Consider the following 26,845-nt stretch of genomic DNA (forward strand, 5'->3'; position numbering starts at 1 on the left):
ATTTAGAACAAAAAGTTCGAAAGCAGCTGTCGGAAAATCGGGGAAATTGCATACATGTGTATGCACAGGAGTAATCGGCAATAAAGGAAACATAAATATTTAAAATGCCGAAGAAGCAGCTCAATTAATTTTACATCTTTCGTATGCTGCACGTCGCGACGTGAGCTTCGATCTTGTTTTTTCCTCTCTCTTTTTATTTGTCTATCTCTGCCCCTTTCCACGTGTATGTATAGTGTTTTTTGACAGTTGAATGAACCCAAGCATTTATTAAAAAAAAGAGGAAAAACAAAAAACTAAATAAAAGCTATCACACACAATAACAAACAGAAAGAGCATGCAAGATAAACGAAAAAGCTACAGTTCAGGACAATACAGTAGATGTTCTCAAGTAAAATTGAGGAAATGAAATAGTTAATCCATTTTTTATTTATATTCAGCAAAATAAAATGAAGGGATTACAAAATCATAATATTAAGATTAACTGATGATGTATTTTACTTAAGATTGAACTGTACCATGTAATTTTTGTAAAAATCTGTTTCCATTTGCCAATTTAGTTTCATATGTTAATATGTGCTGAAATCGAATTAATACGCTTTTTTTTTATTTATACAGGTGTTCATTTGATTTCAAGGTTAGACATTAATTAAATTTAATTTCGCCATTTCATTCAAGTTAATGTGTAGCATTTATTAAAGCCGGGTTCTTTAAAGCAATTAAATACTTCCCAATGCGCACTATTTGGTTGAACTCAGTTGTAGATAGATAGTAAGAGGAAGCACGGCAGATAGAGAGGGAATGGGAGCGAGGTAAAGGCGGAAGAGCGAGATGGAGAAACCTCACCAGTCAAGCCACAAAAAGTAATTTTGTGTTTGAGCTAGCAAAAAAGAAAAAAACAAAAACAAACTGCGTGCAGGCCTTTCAATAAATGGCAGCATGGGCGACGGAATGGTTGAAAAGAGGGGGCAAGAGGAGCCCCTCTGTGGAGTTTGTGTGGAAGGGGGGTGGAGGAATCGGGGTCCGCAGCCAGACTGTAAATGAAGTTTACGTGGAGTTGTTGGCCGGCAATGTTTGCTGCCTTTATTTGTTTTGCTTGCCTCTCTTTTTTCGTTGTTTTGTGCTGTGCAGCTTTTATTTTATTTTTATTGTTCAGATACGCTGGATATGCAACTTTGTATGGGACATTAGATACAGGGAATTGGTTTCTGGTCACAGAAATAGCACAAGATGGAAACTCTGCGATTTAAAATGACAACTTGACTGTTTAAAAGAATTTAACCCCAAAAATATGAAAGAGTGGAGGATTTAAAAGGGGCGTAGTGTAACAACTTTTATTAATGTTGTATTTATGTTTTATATACAGTTGTGAACCGAGTTAAATGCAAAATATTTACAATATTTACAATTTATTTAAAGTGAAAATGATTTTTTCTTTGAAGTTCCAGAGATAGATAAATTATGGTTTTGGTTCAAGACCTCTTCGTGCGCTGTTGCCAGTTTTCTGTTTCTGTATGTGCTCAAAGCCTAATGCATTTTCACTCTCCTTTTATGTGGGTTTCGAGTGGTTGTGGGTGGATTTTTTCAGTTTTTTGAGTAGGCAGAGGGATTGGGAGAGTTCCTCTTTTATTCTTCTTGGTGGTAATGGTATTATTGTGGTCTTCGGTCTCAAATGAACGTCACATGTTCATACGAAATACAATTCATTCATCGAATGGGTTCCAATCAGTTAAATAAATTGAGGTCGTTCTTTGGCCTCTTCATTCCCTTTTCCAATTTTTTGCGCTGAATCGTTGTTTAATGGGCTTCGCTTAAAATCCTGTGACAAACAAAACTATATATTTATGCATGTAAACTTACATACATATGTGCATATATGCAATAGACCCCCATTTTGGGTCGATTTTCGTGCGTTTCCAGTTTAACCTTTAAGATCTCGCTGGCACATAAGTCGACAAATGTTTTCCTTTTTCTGGATCCCTCGGCCACACCTAGTGCTTTTGCAGGATGCAAACAACGTATTACTTGTTGTTTTTTGCCTTTGTTGTTTCGCTCCAGATTTTCCTGCTGCCTGATTTTTCAATGTGGCAGCAGTTGACAACGAAAAGGCAAAACATGTGTTTGAAAGCGAAGCCAAGACAAACTGGCACCGCCTGCCAGAGTGAATCAGTCTTAAAAAGGCGATAAAAATTATATATTCTTAAATTAAAGGGGTCCCGGTTCGGTAAATCCCTCCAGGGATAAAATGAAATGCAAGAAGGCGGCGGATAGGAAAACGTATAAAAAAGTTTACCAATGCCCTATTGTGGGGGTTCCATAGGATTGAGTTCCTCACTCTTATTCAATTACCAGTATTTAAATTAAAGGAAAAGAGAAACGTTGTCTTTACTTTAATGCTGGTAACTTGAACATTCAGACATATGACCATTTATTTCCCAATCAGGCATTACCAATAAATCAATAATGTTAGTATTCTTTTATAAATGTATCCTTTTATTTATTAATTGAAAACAGATAAATAAAATTATTAGCTAGCAATGTCGATACTTTTATATAATTTAATCAGGGTATATTAAAGCCTGCCTGTTTGGATGAATTTTGATGTTTTTTTTACTTCTGTTCTCCCATGTTTATACCCGTTACTCGTAGAGTAAAAGGGTATACTAGATTCGTTGAAAAGTATGTAACAGGCAGAAGGAAGTGTTTCCGACCATATAAAGTATATATATTCTTGATCAGGATCAGTAGTCGAGTCGATCTGGCCATGTCCGTCTGTCCGTCCGTCTGTCCGTATGAACGTCGAGATCTCAGTAACTACAAAAGCTAGAAAGTTGAGATTAAGTTTGTCGATTCATGTTGCCACGCCCACAAACCGCCCAAAACTGCCACGTCCACACTTTTGACAAATGTTTTGATATTTTTTCATTTTTGTATTAGTCTTGTAAATATCTAACGATTTGCCAAAAATCTTTTTGCCACGCCCTCTCTAACGCCCACAAACCGCCCAAAGCTGCCACGCCCACACTTTTGAAAAATGTTTTGATATTTTTTCATTTTTGTATTAGTCTAGTAAATTTCTATCGATTTGCCAAAAATCTTTTTGCCACGCCCTCTCTAACGCCCACAAACCGCCCAAAACTGCTACGTCCAAACTATTGACAAATGTTTCGATATTTTTTCATTTTTGTATTAGTCTTGTAAATTGCCACGCCCTCTCTAACGCCCACAAACCGCCCAAAACTGCTACGTCCAAACTATTGACAAATGTTTCGATATTTTTTCATTTTTGTATTAGTCTTGTAAATTGCCACGCCCTCTCTAACGCCCACAAACCGCCCAAAACTGCTACGTCCAAACTATTGACAAATGTTTCGATATTTTTTCATTTTTGTATTAGTCTTGTAAATTTCTATCGATTTGCCAAAAAACTTTTTGCCACGCCCACTCTAACGCCCACAAAACCGCCAAAAACTGTATGTGCTAAAGACTCTCCTTCGCATTTCGAATAGCTGAGTAACGGGTATCAGATAGTCGGGGAACTCGACTATAGCGTTCTCTCTTGTTATTCATGAAATCACTCTCGTACGGTAGGGAAACGGCGCAAAATAAAAAATTTGCCGTAGCATTGCCTTTTCCTGGCAACACGTAATCGTGGCAAGGGAATCGGGAGCTTCTTGGGCATCCATTTCGATCCTTAATCTTTGATCAAATGGCGTGATTGAATGATTTATTAAGGATTTTGGTATGTGCCTCCGTGTTAGAACAGACTGCTGCCCATTTCTTATTAGCTCACCGTATAAATAAGTGATGACGAAAAGAAAAATAAAAAAAAGAGAAAAACACAATTTTACGTTGGTAAACCGCCAATATAAATCGTTTATACATTTAAACGCAACTTAGCCGTTATCTTTAAGTTGGACCCTCTGCTGGATAATGCCATCAAATGTTGAAAAATTACATTTTCCTTGGATTTAATGGCCAATCCCATAGATAAACAAGATGTCAATGACTGAATACCCAGAGAATATAACCTTAATTAGGAAGAGAAAGGACTGGGAATAAAATGGAATAGATAAGGAATCCTTAGGACAACATTTGCCTGTTCTACCGTGGCATAACATTACATTATTTCTTTCATTCAGTTTTTGTATCTATCGGTGCCCGCAAAGTGAAAACCCACATACTTTTGATTGCAGCCAAGATAATAGCCTTCAACTTTTGCACAAAAAAAATGCCCCTGAAATTGCCAGTACTAGCCCTACCATCCCAATTGTTTTTGAACTTGTTAGGTTTATATATCTGGAAGAACCCAGTGACCCCGACCTGTAGCTGTGAAATTCATTTGTTAAAAATGCTCAAGCGAAATTAGAAAAAAAAATTACGCAATCATTTAATAAATACCTTAGAATCTGTTAGACATAGGATAATTTTTCAAAGCATAGTTAACAAGTTTTTTTTTTCTTTCAAAAAAGTTATAATATTAAAAGCTAGCCTTAAAAAATAGTATTTATATACATCTATTTCGATTCGCTATTATTTTCTTTGCATATGTGTATCTTTGAGATGGCACCCGTTGCTGTGGATATATGTATAAATGGACTTACTTAGCCGCTGTCGTAATGCTAAAATGCCATAAACATAAACAAGGCACACACATGTACTCCGTACCTCCTCTATATTCCCAGATCCCTTCACTCCCAGGCCCCTGGGCCACGTTCCTCTTTCATGGCAACAGGGAAAATCGATAACAAATTACGTTGCGTTGTGTATATATACCCGGGCATATAACTTATGTATTATGTGCTCGCCGTACATGCGCAAAATTCCACAGCCAACACACACACACACACCTAAGTGCAACTTTTTCTCGCAGACAACAAAACAAAAAGCAACGAACAAAAGCTGGAAATCCAACAAACCACCTACTTTACCACCCCAAAAGGCCCACTCAAACGACGCCCACACTTTTAACACCCCCTACTTTTCCTTCGCCGCATTGGGCTCCTCCTTTTGCCGCTTTTCTCCATTTCCCTATCTCTCTCAGTCAACGCTGTCATTATTTTCATTTTCAACTTTTTCTTATACCATCTAAGCCAGCAGAAAACCACCTACTCCCCACCCACCGTTCGACCTCATTCACACAGTAAAAAGCTCAGCAATCCCCCCGCCGCTCGGAAAATCCCTTTTCCCCCATTACCCCTCCTCCCCCGTACTTGCAGCTGGCAACGCACATTTTGATAACATTTTTGATAAAAATAATGCGGCAACAACGCCCCAAGCTCAATTTGGGTAGAGTGAGGCGGAGTGGCACTGTCTGCTAAGGGGGCAAGGTGGGGAAGGGGGTTGGCCCTGGAGGACGGGGGAGACGTGCCAGGTCAGTGGGTGGCGGTTGGGTGGGCTGGCATCTTGTCTGCAGCTGTAGCTGTGTGTTTGTGTAACTAGTTTTTGCGCCCATTTTTACTTTGGCATTCTTGACGCCGCGCAGTTGCCGCTCTTCACACACAGAACAAAATATTATATTAAAAGAGGTTCTTTAAGCTGAGAATATAATTTTTTACCATACTTGCTCACAAGTAAACCAAGAAGTTTATGGGTGAATATTCGAAGTTTAATCAATATTCCCCAAAAAGTTTCATAGATTAAAACAAAAAATGGAGATTTGATTAGTTCTGCGTGGGATGTCTGATTATTATTGGGTTTCCTATACACATCTAAGGAAATTTATTAAGAATTAGAATGGTATTCATAATTATTTTGTAATATTTAACGTTTTTAATCTTCGAATACTTAACTGGAAAATACGCAATGGCGTCTTACCGACCTAATATGGCAAAAAAAAAGTTATTTCTGTGTGCACAAGATAGAAGCTTGAGGCTCTCAAAGTTTCCGTATAAGCAATATTGCTCTGGTTCACTTTGTTGCCGATAATTTAATTCATTGAATATGAAGATAGATTGCGAGGACTTTGTTTTCTCTAGGATATCATTTTGGTGAAATTTAAATTGCTTTAAAATTGTAGAACCTTTATTACCTCCATTATTTGTAACTAGTATGGCTAATTAGTTGTCGGAAAGGATCATTAATTGTACGCTTAGCTTCTCTTGTGGACTGCCAGTTTAGATATTAAAGCCCAAAGTCAAATGTTTTAAACTTGTCGACCAACATGAAGTGTTTTGTGATAAGATGTGGCGATAACAGCGAGAAGAGAAACAGGATGAAATACGAGCGAGATTTTAGACAACATCCTAATGGGCAAGATGGCTTAAATTGTGATAGCTTATCCGTAAAAGTTTAATAAAAGAATGATTTGACACATAAATTGGAAATCTGCAGACCGATTATCTAAATAAATTGTGATGATGATGATGAGAAACAAATTCAATCACTATGTTTATTGCATCCACTTAATGCAAGTTATTCCATGTTCTTTCAACATATTAAAGCTCTGGCACCAACATTTAACTTACAGTACAATTGTAAAAGACAGAAGAGGAACGAATAATGAAAATTTGCCACGCCCATCTCTTCCCATTCGCTGTATCACATTACAAATAACAACAAAGGCCTTCTCGAGCACAATTCCCAAGACACCACCCTCTCCATCCATAAATTTCACATTAATTGAATGCAAACTCAACTTAAGCAAAGAAAAGAAAATGAAATAAAGGGAATCCACTCTGACGTCCTTGCCAAAAGCTTCAGGGAAATTTAAATGCAGACGCCATTTTCTATTAGCCCACACATTAAATTTGATGGCGCGCCTTCTTATTCAACAGAACAATATCCTGCCAGGACAGCCGCACCCACGACACCAAAACTGTTTTGCGAGCGAAAAAAAAACCGGGGGAAACAGAAGCCGCTGCTCCTTGCTCCTCCAGCTGCTCCGTTTCAGCCACTTCGTTCTTTTTGCCAACTCCGTGCTTCTGCCGCTGACAGCGCCCAAAATCACTAAGGCAGACACGAAGAAAGCGAAATGAAGAGCGAGCAGGGAGCCCCCGTTGTACAGTTTTGGCCAAGTTTGTAGTTTTGAAGTTTTGATCCCTGGCAATTACTTTCCATATGTGGCATATACACATTGTGCTATTGAAGGAATTTCTACTTTGAATTTCTACATGAACTGTTAAAGACTGCCTGGTAAAATGCCCAAACCTAAAAACTTGGCCCCTGCTGTACAACAAAGAACCCACAACCTCTAAGGGATCTACTTTTTTAGCCTCTGCTTTGCTATTTGAAATATTTTTCTAGGCACCGCCCAAAAAAGTTTCTTTGGTATTTAGGGAAGGTGATGAGGGGGTGTTGGGTCGTTGCGGGAGTAACTCCGCAGAATGATTATTTTTCATGCTTTCTCATTTCGTTTTACTGCCTCCGTTCACAAACACACACACACACACAAAGTCAAACACACTCTCGCGCAGTCGGAAACTTTCACAATAATGCTGCCATAGGGGTTGCTGTCGCTGCCAGCAGAACACCACCCACCAAACCTCCCGACAACCCACCACCCACAAGAGGCAGAAGAAGGAGCGGTCGCCTCACGTGCGCTGCCTTGGGAAGCAGCGACGTCGGCAGCGGCATCAGCATTGTCTGCCCTTGATTTTATTGATTTTATACCTCCCTACCACCCGCCCTTTGCTCTTTTTCGGCTGCTGGCAGCGACGTCAGCGCCACTCGAAAACTAGTGCTGCCCACTGTAGATTACCACGTAAGTCAGGGGATAAGATTCCCTTAAAACGCCAGATGGGAAGCACACGCGCTTTATTCTTTCGAGCGAGTTGATGTTTCCAATGTTTTTCATATGTAGTTTCAATTCAATTCCAAAAGGTAAAAAGTGTGTAAAAAATCCTAAAGTGGATGTTCAATATTAGTATTTATTCCAATATTTTAGTCCTCAATTTTAGGTAATTCATGACTTGGAAAAAAATGTGTATAAATTTTAAGTTGTGTTGTAGTAGCAATTAGCATTAAGACCTTCTTACTACTATTTTTTGGCATAATGGTTTGTTTCAGAAAGGTATAGGTAATAACAATTAGGCAGCACTTCAATGAATCCGAACACAAGTTCCAAAAATAGCCAAATATGATCCTTGAATTTTGCCGGATTTGTCCGGAAGATAGCTAAATTTGCTACACATTCATTCATTCACCCTGTCTATCCCTCTCCGTCCCTTATGCTCGGGCGTCCCTTTCTCACACCCAAAAGTGGCGCACACAGGCTTAGCTTTTTGCGAGTGTGTTTGTGTGTTTGTGTATTCCCCGGCCGGTTCATTCTCTCTGCCTTTCTCCACTTCTGCCAGTCTCGCTCTTCCTTTCTCTTCCTCTCTGTTTTGTATATTATGTGCCTGGCTTGTATTTTATGTGCTGACTGCCGCCTGTTTCGTTATTTATGGCATTTAACCCCAAACGGGCGGCGGACGACGAGCCACCCACCTCCCAACCTCCCAACCACCCTGCCACTCGCTGAAATTGCTTTATTCAACCCGATACACAGACACACATGCGTACAAGTGTATGCGTGCGCTTTAATCTTTTGCCGGCAAAAATGTTTTGCAGCGTTTTAAATTCAAGGCGCTATCTACTATTTTTGGTGCATTTAAGTTTTCCAATTTTTCCGTTTAAGTGACCAACGCCCTCGTTTCCCTTCTGTCTCGCTCGCACTCTGTGTCTGCCTCGCTCTCTCACTTTCTGAATGCAAAATGTTGCCCGAGGTCCGGTCCAAATGGCTTTTGCAATTAATTTTCAAATGCTTTGCTAGTTTTATTTGGTTTTAAAGTATATACATACATTTCGATGCCATTGTGCAGGTGCATTTTGTGTGTGTTTTTTTTTCGCCAGTCATTTTAATTTATTACTATTGTGTGTTAAAGTGAGCCAATCAATTGGGAAATGGAGTAGTTAAAGCGCGAATATAGCAAAATTACTTAAGAGTGTACCTAAATGAGCAATTTAAAAGGAAATTTTCTAAACTTGAATTTTTGTTTATTTTAATTTATTGTCGATTGTATTCAGCACAGGCCTTATTCCAGTATGTAGGTAAACTACGACGTATTTAGTAAGACTTAGTGTGGCATTGACATTTACAATGTAGTTGTTATATTATCGGAATAATAATTTTTTATAAGCTACGGAACCACCGACCATTTAAAGTATATATAATATTAATCATGAATGAGTTCAGCGGAGTCGATCTGGCTATGTCCGTCCGTATGAACGTCGAGATCTCATTAACTATTAAGCATACAGATTATAGACATATTTTTCAGTTTATTATTGTTGTTCCCTATTTCTTTCAATATGCCAGAAAAATTTTAAAATTTCTCGTTCGCACTTCCGCTAGCTGAGTAACGGGTATCTGATAGTCGGGGAACCTGACTATAGTATTCTCCTTTGTTCTTTAATGGGATGCAAAATTGACCTTCAATAATTTATTGGGGCGGGCTAAAAATTGGAATTTATAGCAAACATGATCAAGCAGATAATATAAGAAGTTTTTAGTTTAGTCGTAAAATAACGTTTCTAAATACTACAAAAACAACCAAAACTTACATATAAATATATAAATTATATTTAAATGTTTATCTATATTCTTGCATCCACACACAACTTCTTGACTGTCTCTGGTTTCAAGTCTCCTTTGCGATTCGCACCTTTTAACCCTCTTGGAATGAGTGTTTTGGCCCCTGTTTAGATCAGCGTAAAACAAAGACTAGCAATACAAACTGTCTACCAAACACGCCCATTTTTGACAAAGGGCTATAAACACTATTAAACGGTAAAGCCGGTCAGGACGGGAAAACGAGGGACCATGGTCTTCGGTCAGACATAAACAGTTCTATAAGTTGGGAGTGGTTCGTGACTTTCCTCCGCCTCCCTTAAAAAAAAAATAAAAAAAGAAACGCAGCACGACGAGGGTAATAAAATGCGAGTCGCGTGCTTGGTCGTCATAAATATAAAACTCACAGGAAGACGCAAGTTAACCCTTCGTAAAACCAGCACCTGACCTCCCGTTCGCTCCCTATAAAATTCCAAGGTAAAGTTCTTAAAGTGCACAGCACTTGAAGTCAAATGTGAAACATGACAAATATGTCCTTAAACTTTCTGCACACACTTGCCGTCTCTTTCGGTTTCTGGTTTCCTGTCTCACTCTTGGCGCAACCCAACTCAACTCACCTGAACTCATTCATTGCATTTCATTCCACTCGACGTCGCGACTTGTCGTTGACAAGCCCTTTTTACGCTTTTGCACTTTTATTTATGCGATAAAAATAAAGCGATAATAAATGTGGCGGGACAAAAGCGAAAAGTTATTGCACTCTCCCCGTCTCACTCACTCGCAGCTGATGTGGCCGTCTCTCTTTCGAGCTGCAACAGCTGTTCAGCCTAAGAAAGTTACTGCAACAAAGTTCAATTGCCTGGCTAACCAACACCTCCCTGCCGCCCTGGAAAACCCGTTCCTCTCCTCCTCTGCACTGAATTTGCATTATTTATTAGCTGTGACTTTGCTTCGTTTCCATTTTGCATGTGTTGCGTAATATCCGCCGAACAACTCTGTTATCAAGGGGGGAGAGACGTAGAAGAGATGTAGAAAGGTAGGTGTAGGTAGGTCAGGTCTGAAGGGGAAAATCAAATTACAAATGAGCTAAAAATGGATATAATCTCTAAACTTGTATTTGTACTTGTACTTTACCAAAAAGGGTATTTGCTTATTTAACCATCTGCCAGAAAAATGGGTCTTATATTGAAATCACATTTATTAATGTAGTTATTATTGCTTTATAGTTTTAGAAGTTAGGGAAATACCTTTCGAATTCCACTTTTATTTAAAACTAATAATCCTCTACATATCGTCATACCGAACTATCTATCAAGTAATCCATATTGAATGAATAAACTATGAAGATCTTCCCCGCCTTAGTCATAATCCTTTCGATTTGCATATGGAATCAGTTTAAATTGTGACAAGCCCTTCGTTTCGCTTTTAATGACAGCAGATATAATAATAATACATTCACCACCGATTAATGGGTCTTTGCAAAGAGCAGCGGAATGGATTCCCGCTTTTCAATAACGAGTACCGTCAATTACTCAAGCGATGAGTAATTACTTACTTTCCATTTGCACATTCTTGCACCCACTATGTAACTTTTTTGTGGTTGCTGTTACCTTTGCTTTAACTTTGTTTAGGAATTTATACGATGAACAAGTATGGGTATAATAATTATGCGATGCGTATTAGAAAAACAACCTAGATGATCGAATAATTAATTATATAAAACTTCATCGGAATATCATAGAACCTAATCCGATTTAGCTTTGTGGCTCCGCTTGATGCCAGAAATTAAGACAAATGCGCAGGGAGCAAAATCCCAGTGCAAATGAAATATGGGAAAGAAGGAGCTGGAAGAAGGTCCCAGCTTTCAAATTTCAAAAATTCGATTTTAAAGCTGATTCTTTGAAGGTATTACTTTGGGCTTTTACATTCAGTAAAAAGTAATATTAAAATATATATGGGCATTTTCATCGACTACCAATTGAATGATAAAATTATTTAATCTGCTGATATGAATTACGGCTAGGCAAAATTCTAGTTATAACCACGTATTTGGTTCGATTTAGCTTCTATTTAATAAAAATTAACTAAAAATTAAGATATTAACTTTTAAAGTTAGATGCCCTAATGTTATTTTTAATTTTATTATTACTTTGATCAAGATCAATATTTTAGACTTTCCCGAACAGAAGCAGATACGACGTCAGTGAGTATTTATACTCATATAACACATAAATAAAATCTGTGTCAAATAATCTAGGCATGTTTATGGCGCGTTCTCTTCGCATGGCAATTTTATTATTATTATTTTAGCTGATGCCTTTTGTCTCATACGTACGTTTAGGAGAAACGAGATGGAAGGAGCGGTTGACCTGCTTTTTAAAGCGGCGCGTGATTCATGAAAGCGGTACCAAGTTCAGGCGGAAAAGAGCAACGAACGAGTGTACAAAAATAAAACCGAAGCTAATGTATAAAAAAATTGCATTTTTATTTTTCGCCCCGGTAGATGGCGCCACGTTGGCTTTAGTGTGTGCGTGCAAAATGTGATAAAAATCGCTCACGAAACATTCTGAAGAAAAAATGACGCGAAATGGGAATACTACAAATTATAACAAAAGCAACATCTTAGGTCTCTCATTAGTTGTTGATGTTATTACTTATTACGAAGGCATATAACGGTAAATTGTATGTAGCCATTACAACACACACACACACACACATACTCGCGTGGACAGGTGTCTTGCGCGTGCAAAAGAGATGGCGCTAGAGGAAACTGAAAATTTGCCACCGCCGCTTGCACTTTAATTGGAAAACATGCCAAGGCGAGTGGAAAAATATAAATAAAACCAGAAAAAATTGAAGCAAGCGACGCGCGCAAAAAAAAGCAAATCAAACACGAGTGTGCCAGACAGGTTGTTGCTAAGCGTGTGCTTGTGAGTGCGAGAAAAGGCTCAAATGAGACTCCAACTCAAAATTGTTAAATTGCTGACGACGTTCTACAAAGACGGGTGGGGCGTAAGGGGTCGAACGGGGGCGAAAGGGGCGTGGACGCACAGGGCCGCAAGCAAGTCACGCACAAAGCGAAGAAGGCGAGGCAGCAACCCTGAGCAAAAAGCAGACGAGGCGAGAGAAAACAGAGCACTATGGGCGAACGACCACTTTTGGTGGAATAAACCCATTTTTTAAAAGTCGTTAAAAAATTTGTTGTAAATTGAAATGTATTCAAAAAACATCAATCTATCATGTTGCGTACTTGAAATTTTAAAAGAGGCGCCACTGTTCAGTGAACAGCTGTTTAGTCAGCTGTTTCGTTTGCGCTGCCACACCGATAACCGAAGTTTTGTTAATCGCTGAAAAATCTTTCAACTTTGAAGTGACAAAAAGTGCATAAACAAATATCAAAATGTTACTTATAACATGAAATCCAATCCTTGTGGTTTGTAATATGTGTTTGTGATCGTCAAATGTTGAAATTAATTGTGGTGTCCCAATAATCTTCTGTAAGTTCTAACCCTAATAAAACACAACTTTTGTAGTGTATTCTAATTTTTAAATAGAGCTACAAAGTGAGTCCGGCTCTCTCCGGCTCTAAAACCTGTTATATGTTGTAGAGTTATCAATTCTTAGTATATGCTATAAGTATAAATGCACACTTTTGCACACTTTCTCCAAAATTTAACTTTTAAGGGACTAACCTCAAAGTGAAAAACAGCAAATTGTTCGAGAAATAGAAAGAAAAGACGACGAGTAATGCAAAAAATAACGCCCTTTTTAGTTGTTTTAAAGCTTTAATTCGTGGATGGCGATGAACGATAGGTGTGAAACATAAATATATTTATTACAATAAAATTCTAGTTCCGTAAATTTTAGGTTTTTTGGGAAACATTAGTTTTACAAACATATTTATGCTATTTTAAAGAAAAAAAACTGTGAAGCAAGAAGAAAAACTTCAATATTTTTTAAAAACCAGATAAGCAACCCCCAATTGTTACTTTATTGGTTTATTTAAAGATTAGATTTTAAATTTTTTAGATCAAAAAATTTTTTCTGTACACTGAAAAAAAATTTGTGTTGTTTTTTTTTGTTTGAAGGCAAAACCAAACAGAGCCAAGAAAAGGCCAAAACCGTCTGACTGAGCTGGAGTTACAGTCTTACCTGAATTATAATCACCGAAAATTATAGTCTATGCAGCCCTGTTATATTTTTGACAATAAATAAACTTGTCAGGAATAATAGTATAAATCAGACTAAATCAAATTACAACATTTTTATTAAACGTTTCGCAGTCGCTATACAAAACCAAACAACAACAACAAAAACAACATTTAAGAAAATATATTGAACAGTATAAGTTGTGAGATATACTTATGTAGTTCTCCTAGGAACTTATTACCCTAGAAGTTCCATTTACGGAAGTCGCACTGTAGTTCGTTGGGCTGGTAAAATGAGTGAGCGAGTGAGCTGAGCTGCAGCAGGAGAAGAGCAGCCCAATAGAAGCGGTTGTGGTGTGCGAGAGCGTGATAAAGGTCGTTGGCCAAGCAGCGACGACAACAACAATGTTGCCAGAGAACGGGACAGCGAAGTATGAAGAGAGATAGCTGTACAGAGAACACCGGCGATGAGCAACAAACACAGGGCGACGTACTTAGCCTAAGGGCATGAAATGTATTGCAGGTTTGTCAGTCGTTAGATGTTGTTGCTGCGTTAGTTGTTGTTTTGCTGTTCTTGTGGGCTATGTATAGGCCGCTTCGCCTTTTGGTCGTCTGAAAAAAAACACGTTTCCTGGCCCCAACAGCAACTTCACCAACACACTGAATAGGCAAGCCAACAAACAAACAAAATGCAGACGGCAAAAGAGACGGAAAGAGTCGGGCGGAAAGAGATGGCAGATTCACCTTTGTGTGGGTGTGTGGAGTAGGCTTTAAAGCCATACCAGAATGGGAATGCAAAGTCGTAGGTCTTTAAATATCCGCGATATATGAGTCCATTATCCAGGGCGACCTGTGAACGTTTCTAGGAAATAAATCAATGGAAATCCAAGTAACAGCGAAATTTTAAATTACTTGCTAAACAATTCTTTCTCAATATATTTGAGTGTAGTAACCAATTTAATATGATATTTCAGATATGTTTTACCTACTCTTTAAAACTTAAACTCAGGTAACAAAAAATTGTTTAAGCAAATGCTGATATAATTGGGCAAAAAACCGGGTGAGACCTTGGAAAATTAGTAATAACTAGTTGCCAGGGGCACTAAATCACAGCGATTAGCTCATGCGAAGTCTTCTAACCAGCGGGGGGAGCTGAACAAAACCAAGCTAATAACCAAATCCCGTTGAAGTTGCAAGTTCAAAGCTGAAATTAATGTAGCCTTAAGGCAAACACAAATACTTTAGCGACACACGCTAATGCCAAATACTTTAAGCAATGACCTTTAAGTTCCCGCTGCCAGAGTTGAAAACGTAAAGTGAATCTAAATAATAGGTTGTCGTAGCGATAGAGAAATTCCAAGGCGAAATGCATTGCATAATCAAGGCAGCGTCAACAAAAGTAGACAAGTAGAACTTGTTGTCATTTCCTTATTTAACGTGACACTTGTTAACAGCGCTTGTAGTGAATTGCATTGAAATTGAGAAGCTCCATCTTTTTCCTTACTCGGCGATTGAAAATGAACCGCACCTGCGTTTGGTTTGCTTCGGTGTGGTTTGTTTTGGTTTTGTAAGTTGCATTTTTCGGGTCTCACTGTGAGGTGTGTGGCGTACGTGACTATCACTCGATGCACTTATGCTGCTATTACGTAGTCTGTTCACTCACGGATACCAATGCAAGTGCAAGCACCACCACAGCCGCAGATACAAGTAAAGATACAGATACATTTACAGATGCAACTGCAGGCACGCACGAACGAACACCTGTCACGAACACACACTCAACTCGTTCACACTATCGAAAACCCAACGTGTAAGCGGCGATCTAATGCTGCTGGCTGTCAACGCACATCTCTTCACAGCACTGGCTACCAAACTAGATCCTTTTGTATAATTTTCCATTTCTCAAAAATGTACATGTAAAGAAGTACAGAAATTATTATTTCTAACCCGATTATGTACTATGTACTTTTAAACATGTAGTGTCTTGATAAAACTGTTGTAGTAAATACAAAAGCGATACTTATAAAAATCAATATTAATATGAAGATACAATACACGTATTCTGTTATTGCCCTTTGCCATATCTATTACATAAAGCCAGATACCTTGGGATCATGTTACACCTGGCTATCTGTGTTATTATTCCGACCACAATTGTAGTCTCAAGCAGCTGCAGATATTTTTGTGCTGCTGTTGTCGTTTAAGTTCCCAAACGTTCCTGTCTGACGTTTCTTCCTCCTTTTGTTTTCCTATTGTTGCTGCGTCACGTTTTTCATATTAAAATGTTTGAAATTCTGATTGGAATTCTGCCGCTGGCGGTGCAGAGCTGCCAACTGCTTTGTTTGTTTGCTATACATTTTTGTTAGTTGCGTGAGCGCTGTTGCCAAACTTCAGGCAGCAGCCAGCCACCGAATCTGGGCTTCAATTAAAACAGGTTTTTCGTGAGACATTGCTCAGAAATAATCATGATCGGAATGATAGTCCCCTTTCTTTCTACTTTACTCTCTGTCTCACATTGGGCTTCACTTGTTGTGTCTGGTTTTTGTTTTTATTATTATTATTGTTATTGTTAAATATGTTCACTGACCTTTGCCGAATTACCAGTTTATTTTTTGCTTAAAACTAACTTTTGTTTATCGCGTATGGCTGATTTTTGGCTCGAAAACGTTTTGTATTCAAATTAAATACATAAACAATTCTGAATATTTTCTTTGTGGTCATATATACACACACTCAGGAATTAAGAGGTCGACCTTCAACTTGATTTTTAATTAAGTTCGGTTCAATGAACTGAAACTGTCAACGTCTGCTCTGCTGTATGTTCAATTTTAATGTTTCCTTTTGGGCGAAATGCAAACACACATGTTTTGCTACCAAAATAATTATTCTCTTAGTTGTTTTTTATTGCCGTATTCTTGGTAAAAAAAAGTATGTTTAAAATATACTATATGAAATAATTAAATTTAACCTAAACAATTTAACGACCCCAAACATACAAGCAAACTGGTCAAAAGCTGGATGGCATCAAAGCGGATCGATGTCATGTCTTGCGCAGTCTCCGGACTTAAATCCAATTGAAAACCTATGGGGAGATGTTTCAAGATATGTTGCAAATGCAAATCCAACATCTTGATCACAGCTTTGGGAAGTTGTTCAAAAATAATGAGAGCGGATGCCAGGGCTCGCAGAACAGGACGGCCTCGCAGATGCCAGGACGTAATAAAAAACAAGAGAGAACGCTATAGTCGAGTTCCCCGACTATCTGATACCCGTTACTCAGTGCGAAGGAGAAATTTCAACACTGACAGTTGTTGGCGGTTTGTGGGAGTTACAGTGGGGGTGGCAAAAAGTTTTTTGACAAATCAATATAAATTTTCAAGACTAATTCAAAAATAAAAAAATATCCAAACATTTTTCAAAAGTGTGGGCGTGGCAGTTTTAGGCGGCTTGGGGGCGTTAGAGTGGGCGTGGCAACATGAATCGACAAACTTGCGCTGCTTCTATGTCTCTGGAGTCTGCATGCTGAGTCTCAACTTTTTAGCTTTTATAGTTCCTGATATCTCGACGTTCATACGGACGGACGGACGGACAGACGGACATTGCCATATCGACTCGGCTATTGATCCTGATCAAGAATATATATACTTCATATGGTCGGAAATGCTTCCTTCTGCCTGTTACATACTTTTCAACGAATCTAGTACACCAATTTACTCTACGAATAACGGGTATAATAATGGGTACACGACTAAGTACTAACCCACGCTAACAAATTAAAATAGTTTTTGGAGTTCAACAATGTTTTTTTTTCAACTAATTAACCTGTTTTCATTACGCACTGCTATTTTTATAAACAGCTATAAACAGCACTTTTTTGTTTAAATTAATAATATAAAAAAATTAACAACATTTCGATTAATAAATTGATTTGTTTTTGTTAAAAATAATCACAAAGTTGAAACAAAATTAAATTTGTGAACATTCATTTACTTTTTGATATATAAAATGAAGTTTAAAGTTGCAGCTCATGAGCACTGCTATTTTTATGAACACAGCTGTATATACTTTATATGATCGGAAGCGCTTCCTTCTACCTGTTACCCTTTAACAAGTATAAAAAATATAAAAAGGGTTGCCAAATTTCACTAGGAAATTCAATTACAGCTAAACTATACTTTCGTTTTACCTATCATAACTCATCTTGTCTTGCAGCTTCCCATCCAACTGTTGTGTGTAATTCATGTGTCATAACTCATGAAATTAATCGCTTTTCTCAACTTACATTGCATTTAGCACTCCTCCATTTCATTTCTTTTACTTTAGTTAATGGCTCTCTTTCTGGCGTTTAACCATACATTTTCTGCCTCTACCTCAAACAACAACAAATTCTGTCCAATTTAAATTTTTTACCATATTTCATTTGACGCTCCTTCCGGAAACACCAGCCCCTTTTTCTTACTCATATTTTATTTTGCGCTTTCACCAGGCAGTCCAAACAGAAAATGTTTCAAGAGCACTGCCACCCACTTTTCGACCCACCCATTGGAACTGCAGACCATCAGGTCCCATAACCCAAACCCTGAGTACGGAATTCATGCTCTAACCCAACCCGAACAACCCAACAATGTTAGAGAGATTTTGTTACGGCGCTTTTGCTACTTATCCGGAAATACTTGTCGCACTCTTTCCACGTCCGTACACAGAGAACGAATCAGCAACGAAAAATCAGCTATAGAATTGGAAAAAACTGTTTTTTTTTCTGAAGACGAATTAAGGACTCCGTTCGATTTGACATGACAATTGTTCCTATTCTAAGTGCGCGCTCACTTTAATATAATTTGAAGAAACCAAATATTTGCATCATAATGAATATTAGTCCAGTATTGGCAACACTTTTTTCTCTCTACTGGCATCAGAGCATTGCACCTCGACCATCCCCTTGGGGACAACAGCGGAGTCGCTGTCATTTCTGGCTGGCAACCCTTGTGGCAGGTTCTTCTGCTACACACACCATGGAAAATTGTTGCACTCCTGCCGCTCCTAGGGAAAACCTAGTTCCGCACGCCGCTCAGCCACCCCGTGGCTCAGCATTGTTCGGCTCGCTCTCATATAAAATTTCATCAGTAGTTTGGGCAACCAACGACCTGACAATCGCTACCCAGGAAGGATGTTTCAATATCTATTTTGTTTTATATACTTTTGCTCCGTCGTTTGCTCCGTTTTTATCGGTCGTTTGAGCTTCTAAAAGTGGCAGCGGGGCAACCATGTCTGCGCTTGGAATAGAGAAAATTGGCAACATCGCTTTCTATTCTTGGGTTTTCATTCAACTCTGCCCGTTGGCCCTTTTGATTTTGTTGTTCTCCATCTGGGGGTGTGTATGTTGTCGCTGTTCTTTTGATTTGGGTTGGGTTGTTGGTTTTCTTTTCTCATACTTTTTGCTGTTTTTATTTCGTTCTATATTATTTTCTTTTAAGTCTGTAATTTAGACAGGCTTTTCACTTATTTATTTAAGGCGTGCTGCAATTTCCTTTGAGTTCCCTTTTGTATTTTCAACATGTTTTAGTAATGTTTTTGGGTCCAACGGTGGGTTTTGGGATTGCGTTTCGTTTTGCTACAGTTGACTATATTGTCTGGATGAAAGAAATTTCGTATGTTGAATACCTAATGCAATTGTCAACACTTAAAGCTTTTTTACGGAACAAAACCATTTTCGATTGCATTCCGTGGAGCTATAAAGAACATAACCAGTGCATTAAACAAATTTTTCAAGCACTCATACTGTTTTTATTACCATTAAACAAAGCACGATAATTGCTCTTTAACTTTAAGGCCGTCCTCGGTCTCGATGCTGACCGTTTTCAATTTATTAGTTTTTCTCCCTTGCTTTGATTTCACAAACAAATATTGTTCTGTTCCAGTTATGTCTGATTCACATCCTTATGTTGTTCTCCCTCGACATATTAGGTGGACAGTTCTGTTAGCGTTTTTATAGCTTTTAACAATTGAAGCCTGCAGGCGATAAGTTTTAATTACTGACCCATTTTCAGCTGTTTCCTCCTACGCTGCGATGTTGCCGCATTTCACCTCGATGCATTAAATATTTAAATGCAGCAACAATAGTTAAATGGCATAAAAAAGGTTGTAAGTAAACGGAACATTGTTTCTAGGTATTTCTTGATTGGTATTTTCATTACTTCTCAAATTGGTCAAATTGGGTACACTCACAGACATTCAAATAAAAAAACGTTTTTATGTTGGCGCCTTTAATAAATTGCTTAAAAAGCAAAAAAAGTTTAAATTGAGTTAGGTTTTTGTTAGATAACTTTAGTTCAAAGTACTACAAAATAGTGTTGATCCTTTGTTTTATGAAAAAAATTAGATGTGGAGTTGTCTGTTCACAACAGAGAATAATAATTTGTTTTTGTATGTTCAAGGGATCCAGTTGCCATAAATGCAGATCGTTCAGTTTAAAGGAAACCGGGCTTTTACCAACTCCGTCCGAGCTTTTCATGCATGAGAAAAACTACTCGTTAGAAACGAATTTTGGAAAACTAAAAGAATTTAACATACGACCCCACCACTCCCGTGGTGTTTTCTGGGTACCAATTATTACATATATTACATATTATTATAATAATAAACGTATAAATATAGATATGTAAACGGTAGCTAATTCGAGCAGTAGACTGCTTAATTTAAGGAGGAAACAAGAGAGAACGCTATAGTCGAGTTCCCCGACTATCTGATACCCGTTACTCACCTAGTGAAAGTGCGAAGGAGTCTTCAGCACTGACAGTGTTTGGCGGTTTGTGGGCGCTAGAGTGGGCGTTGCAAAAAGTTTTTTGGCACATCATTAGAAATTTAGAAGACTAATACAAAAATGAAAAAATATCAAAACATTTTTCAAAAGTGTGGGCGTAGAAGCTTTGGGCGGTTTGTGGGCGTTAGAGTGGGCGTGGCAAAAAGTTGTTTGGCAAATTGTTAGAAATTTATAAGACTAATACAAAAATGAAAAAATATCGAAACATTTTTCAAAAGTGTGGGCGTGGCAGTTTTGCGCGGTTTGTGGGCGTTAGAGTGGGCGTGGCAACATGAATCGACAAACTTGCGCTGCGTCTATGTCTCAGGAGTCAGTATGCTTAATCTCAACTTTCTACCTTTTGTAGTTCCTGAGATCTCGACGTTCATACGGACAGACAGACGGACAGACGGACAGACGGACAGACGGACGGACGGACAGACGGACAGACGGACGGACAGACGGACATGGCCAGATCGACTCGGCTATTGATCCTGATCAAGAATATATATACTTTATATGGTCGGAATCGCTTCCTTCTGCCTGTTACATACTTTTCAACGAATCTAGTATACCCTTTTACTCTACGAGTAACGGGTATAAATATTGATATTTACTTGGTGCGCGTGTTGGGTTTGGTGGAATGGAGTTCGTAATTATGCAAATTTACATTCACATAACCTACTAACTAAGCACGCAATTGAAACAAATGCAAACGACTGCCGCCCACCGCCGTCCGCATTTCCGCGCGCCCTCCGCCGCCACCTTCCATTTGCAGAAATAGTTGACCTCGTTTAATGGGGGCCTTTGGCTTGCACACACTCTTACTGCAATTTTATTTTTTATACTTTCCTGCTTCGCTGGCTTTTTTTTTGTGAATTAACAGAGAAGTTTTTGTTGAGGCGCCGCCTGGCGGTCTGCAGCTTTAGCTGTTATTTCTCTACCGGCGTTGAACTCATTTTGCATTTTCCATGCGTTTCTGTATTTTTTCCTGCTTTGGGATGGCAACTCTGTCGGTGTTTGGTTTTTCTAAGTGGGCGGGAAATGGGTTGGCCTACATTTGCTCTCTCCGAGGCTTTTATTTTGCTTCTCTCCATGTTGTTTGCGAACCTTTTGAAAATTGCGGCAGGTGCATTTTTTCCGCTTTTATTTCGCTAAAGCTGCATTCAGCGAGTGCATTTTCTTTCCATGTTTTCCACTGCCTTTTCTTCTTTCGCCGCCGCCCCTTTCCATCCAGTGGAAAAATCCAGTGCTCTTCCTAGCATTCATTCACAGTAACCAAGGCAGACAGCAAACGTGCGAACGAGAGGACTCGCCAGCTTTTGTATTTTTTTCCACGTCCTTGTGCCAAAAACAACAAAAAGGAGGGTGTGGGGTGTTGGCTGTTTGGCTTGGTGGGTGCGGTGTTTGCTTTGGGGGAAACGCTCGAAAAAAATCGATAAAGCAATTAATGCCAAGCGGGTGGCAGGCTCTACCAAATTTCACCTACCGCGCAATCGGAATGGGAACGAGAATCAGAGAATCGGCAGCAGAGCAACCCTGTGCGCAAAAATAAACACGATGATGACGTTGTTGATGGCGAAGGATGGACGTCGAGGGGTCGGGAGGTCGAGTAGAGAACCATTGCCATAAACAGAAGCAGAAGAGCATTAAAGACGACGACTAGTCGTCTGTGTTAATAAACCGCCCCATGACCACCAAGACCAGCCCCGTCCCACCATCAGTTTCATTTACTATTCTGCCCTATGCAAACTCAAACCACCCGCATCCTGACTTTTACTGCTTGCATGCCCTTCGAAAGGCTGTTACCACTTATAATTTAATTATATTAGTTTAATTTAATTAGGTTAATTGATTTCGATCGATCACAGGAAGTCATTAATCTCTATTAGCTACAGCTATTTAAATAATACAAATTGAAAAATATATGTAGGTAACAATTCCAAATTGATTAAAGCTTTTTAATCTGGCAGTAAGTGAAATTTGTGTATGGCTAAACAACCAAATATTAAGTTAATTAATTATAAAAAAAGGATTTTCGTCTTAGCAAAAACAATTGGTTTAAGGTTGAGTTATGCACTTCTTTCGTATTACAAGATAGCTCAGATTACCATAAAATTATTGTTCCGATTTTCTTAAAGTCTCGGTTACTTATATTTTTTTTGAATAGGAAATATACTATTCTTGATATGGGTCTTGGCATTAGCATTTAATAACATAATTTTCTGGCTTTATTATTACTGCTATATTTTAAAAATGTATTTATTGTTTATGAAACTAGTTGAATAGCATTGATAACTTTTACAATTTCAGTGCAAAACATTTGCAAAAAGTATGAACTAAAACTCCTTTGAGCAAATTTCCAATTATCTAGCAATTACCCATTACGAATTATAAGCTAATATTAAGCATCAGTTAAAAGATTCCTGCCACCATCAAAACCTAAAGAAAGGTGCATAAATTTGAAATTTCTATGCGCAAATTTAGCTCGAGGCTTATCTGGAATTCATTTTTGTGTGTCATGCGGACATTTCTTTAAGCTAGGAGCATTATTTAAGGCCCAAACGGCGGAGACCATATCGGCAATCTTTGAATTTTATAAAAAGTAAAACCATTAAATAATCAGAAATAAAAAATATATATTTATTACTTTATTCAAATGAATATAAGCTATATAGTTACTTTAAAATACCGAATATTTTAAAGCAATTCTATATTGTTCTTGTATTATATTATATTTTTATTTTTTTAAGTCCTAACAAACTAATTTCTGGAATTCCTAACCCAAAAGTCATCAATAACACATTTGTTCACAGAACAGCCTAGTTTGTGTTAATGTGCCTTTAATGGGTTAACTTTTGCTTATTTTTGAACTCAACTGTGGCGAACAACTAAGTTCGCCCACATCACAGCATATTTTATAGATTCGGATTTCCACAGCCCATGCCTTAGTTTAGTTATTTCTCATCATTGCCTTTGCCTTTTCATTCCCTTTTCTCATGGCTTTTGGCATTTTCCACATTTTCTGCGCGTTTGGGGATGATATTTGGGCACTGGTGATGGCTTTTCCAACCCAGCCACCCGCACAGGATGGATAAGTAGAGACTTTTGCTTGGGTCTGGGTCCAATTCTATCACCACCTCGTACAACTTTTTGCTCTTCATTTTATAGCTGCGCTTTAAAATCATTTAAAGCAAAAAGTATGTGAAGGCATTGTTTGGTTCTTTAAGCAAGCTTTGAAGTGTAAACTTTTCTCCGACAAGTGCTTTATATGGTAATTCAAAATCGATTACTGCCAGAGTTTTTGTCTAATTTGTGCTCTTCCTTTGAACTTTTGTTCACCTTTGCTGGCAGGCAATGCAAACAACTTTTGTGGGTGGGGTCACAGTTGCTCCTTCGTTTTAAACTAAGTCTCTTGGTGATTTTTTGTGCATTTCAAGATCTGGGTGTGGCAGCTCACAAAATGCGTTAATGGTGTGTATTTGGGTGAAGTTTGGCAACGGTGCGAAGAGGGGATATAAAGGTTCTTGACTGGCTTTCAGTTACTGCAAGCAGCTGATTTTTGTGTGGGCTGAGTAGCATTGCTTAAAAGTTTCTGGCCATGACCATTTCACAAAATATTCTTCTTTATAACCTGTAATAGGTAGCACATATTATTCTTATGATGTGCCCTTTTCACCGTTATCTTCCCATTGTCGACAGATTAATTTTCATATATTGCCCTGGCCAAATATAGATATCCTCACTGTATGTAAATGTAATTACAGTTGCTGGCATCTCTGGCAAGTGGCTGCCAAATATATTGCACATGTTTGCACTGCGTTTTTCTGTCAAAAGCTCTGAACTTCCCCGATTGCCATGTGGTTTCAGATGCAGCTGCTTCTTGAAATGAAACCGCATGTATGTATACGCAATGCGATTGATGACCTTCCAAACAGATCTCAAGAGGGAAGCTCGAGAAAAAAGAAGAGGGGAATTCCCCGTGGCACGTACCAAACTGAAGTACTGGCGATCCCTTGCCTTTCTTCTCATTCTTCGTGGCAGGTGTTTGACTTGCAGTCTGGTTTTTAAGTTGCAGGGCAAATATGCCACTTCCTTCAATGCGGTTTATGTCACTTGGTTATTGCTTCAAGCTCTATTTATTCGATTTTGTTAATAAAACGCATTCATAAGTAGGTCAAATAATTTCGTATCTTATCAGCAGTTTTTGTTGTTTGCTTGTGGGCATATAAGATTTGATTTGATGGCCTCACATGCCAACAGGTTGAGCTCTTATACAAATAGTCTACATAGAAAATCCTTATCACTTCAGTGTAATAAAATGAAAGATTCCTAATGAAAGAGTGACTATGTATTTAATGGCTAAAAAAAAAGGCTCTACTTTTAACATGGAAATAACAAGCAACTGTAATGGATAGTAACAAATATTCACTGCCAACAATTTTCGAAATTCATTAATTTTTTGTGCATCGCTTTAACAATAATTACCTAGCAGTCAAAGCGTAAACTTATTTGACCTTCGTACAGCAACAACAATTACAAGCAAGCTAATAACAGGAGAGAATGTTATACTCGAGTCCCTCGACTATCAGATACCCGTTAATCACCTAGTGGAAGTGAAAAAGTAGTAAAATGAAGAAAAATGTTAAAACAAATGTTAAGTGTGTGGGCGTGACTGTTTTGGGCGGTTTGTTTGCGTTAGAGTGGGCGTGGCAAAAAGTTGTTTGGCTAATCGATAAAAATTTACAAGACTAAAAAAAATGACAAAATTTCTAAACATTTTTGAAAGTGTGGGCGTAATTTTAGGTAGATTGTGGGCGCAGAGCGGTCGCGGCAAAAAGTTTTTTTTTGCAAATCGATAGAAAATTTACAAGATTAATAAAAAAAAAAAATTACACTCATGGCCAGACCATAACACTCAGCTATTGATTGTGATAAAGAAAATATATACTTCATATGGACGGAAACGCTTCCTTCTACCTTCCATACCTTTCAACGAATCCAGTATAATAATAAATATAAAAACACGTTGTTGAATCATGAAATAATGAAAATTATAATAATAAATGTAAAAAATGTTAAACGACACAACAGAAATCTAACTGTGCCGGAATGTGTAACTTAATTGTTAATTGCTTGCCACAATTACTGACCTTGACACACATTCACAATCCCCATCACAATGAAACTAGTCGGCAATTCTCCCTCTGCCAATCGAAATAATCATTTTCAAAACTGTTGCTTCTCGTATTTTATAGGTAATTTGTTTTATTATTTTAGTTTGGGATATCAGCAAACACAGTAGTTGTGAGGGGGCGAGCTAGAACAAGGCAGACAGCGTGGCAGGCAGAGCCATAAAATAAACAAAATGAAAAGGCGAATGCGACAACTAACACGCAAATAATACTGAAAAAAAAGAGAGAAGAGAATAATAATAGTAGCGGTTCGCGTGGGCGTTGTCTGCTTTTACATAGAAAGAAAAACTTGAAAATAAAAGGTATACATATTTTATTTGATCTACGCATTTAAACGACGCATTTAAATAACTACAACAAAAGTTTATAAGCTATTTAATATTACTGGCCCATATGTCTTGAAACAACTCAATTTTTTAATGTAAGTAGAATTTCAAAAGACGCAAGATGACGGAAGTTGACTAAAAGCTCAATTTGTGTCAACTTTTCTCAATGTTTGTTTGTATATACTAGAGTAGTGAAATGTGTGTCACGCCTCCACGGGCGTGCGAAAAATATGAACAAACATGTTATAAACAGTGCAGTGGTGTCTAAAAAGCTGTGCAAGTTTTGAAATGAATACTGGTTTTAGCTTTCATTGCAGAATGTATTAATGACCAAAACAATATGAGAAATTAAGCAAATATATAGCAGCTAGGCAGTAGACAAAGGACCAAAGGCATGCAATTAAGCCATGGAATGGGATTCTTCGACGTCTGTGCTGCCCTAATGGAAATAAATTGGCCTTTTTGATTTTCAGTTGTAAGTCGTAATTTACGGTTGTAGCCAACAATAGACAACAAATATTTTGGCGGCAGACCGTAAGTTCAATGTCTGTTAAATTGGTATGATTTGTATAACCGCTAATACTCGGTGTAGACATTATAGCCAGTAGAGATGTTATTTTTTGTTTAATTTTTATTTTTTTTATTTTTTTGTTGCTTTACTAGAGACTTTGCCTGAAGGAATGGTTATTTTTTTTTAATAGATTATTGCTTTATTTCCTGATATATGTATTCTACCTGGATCTAAAAGGATGTACGTCCTTATAACTTTCTCCTCTGCGACTCTTCTCAGCAGCTTTTCATTGCCACGCGCACATCTCCCTTAAACTGCA

General features: G+C 38.0%; 1 protein-coding gene and 1 long non-coding RNA gene across 4 annotated transcripts in view; one reads left to right on the top strand and one right to left on the bottom strand.

Annotated features, from left to right (window-relative positions):
* Positions 1–26,845, top strand: part of LOC122620018 (histone-lysine N-methyltransferase, H3 lysine-79 specific) — a 43,259-nt gene that overhangs the window by 3,284 nt on the left and 13,130 nt on the right. The window lies entirely within an intron of this gene.
* LOC122620022 lies at positions 1,305–2,129 on the bottom strand. The gene is made up of 2 exons (XR_006326109.1): positions 1,858–2,129; positions 1,305–1,782 (listed from the first exon to the last, which is right to left on the bottom strand). It is a non-coding gene; the product is annotated as an uncharacterized LOC122620022 (long non-coding RNA).

Source organism: Drosophila teissieri, chromosome 3R, assembly GCF_016746235.2.
Source record: "Drosophila teissieri strain GT53w chromosome 3R, Prin_Dtei_1.1, whole genome shotgun sequence".
NCBI classification, from domain to species: Eukaryota; Metazoa; Arthropoda; class Insecta; order Diptera; family Drosophilidae; genus Drosophila; species Drosophila teissieri.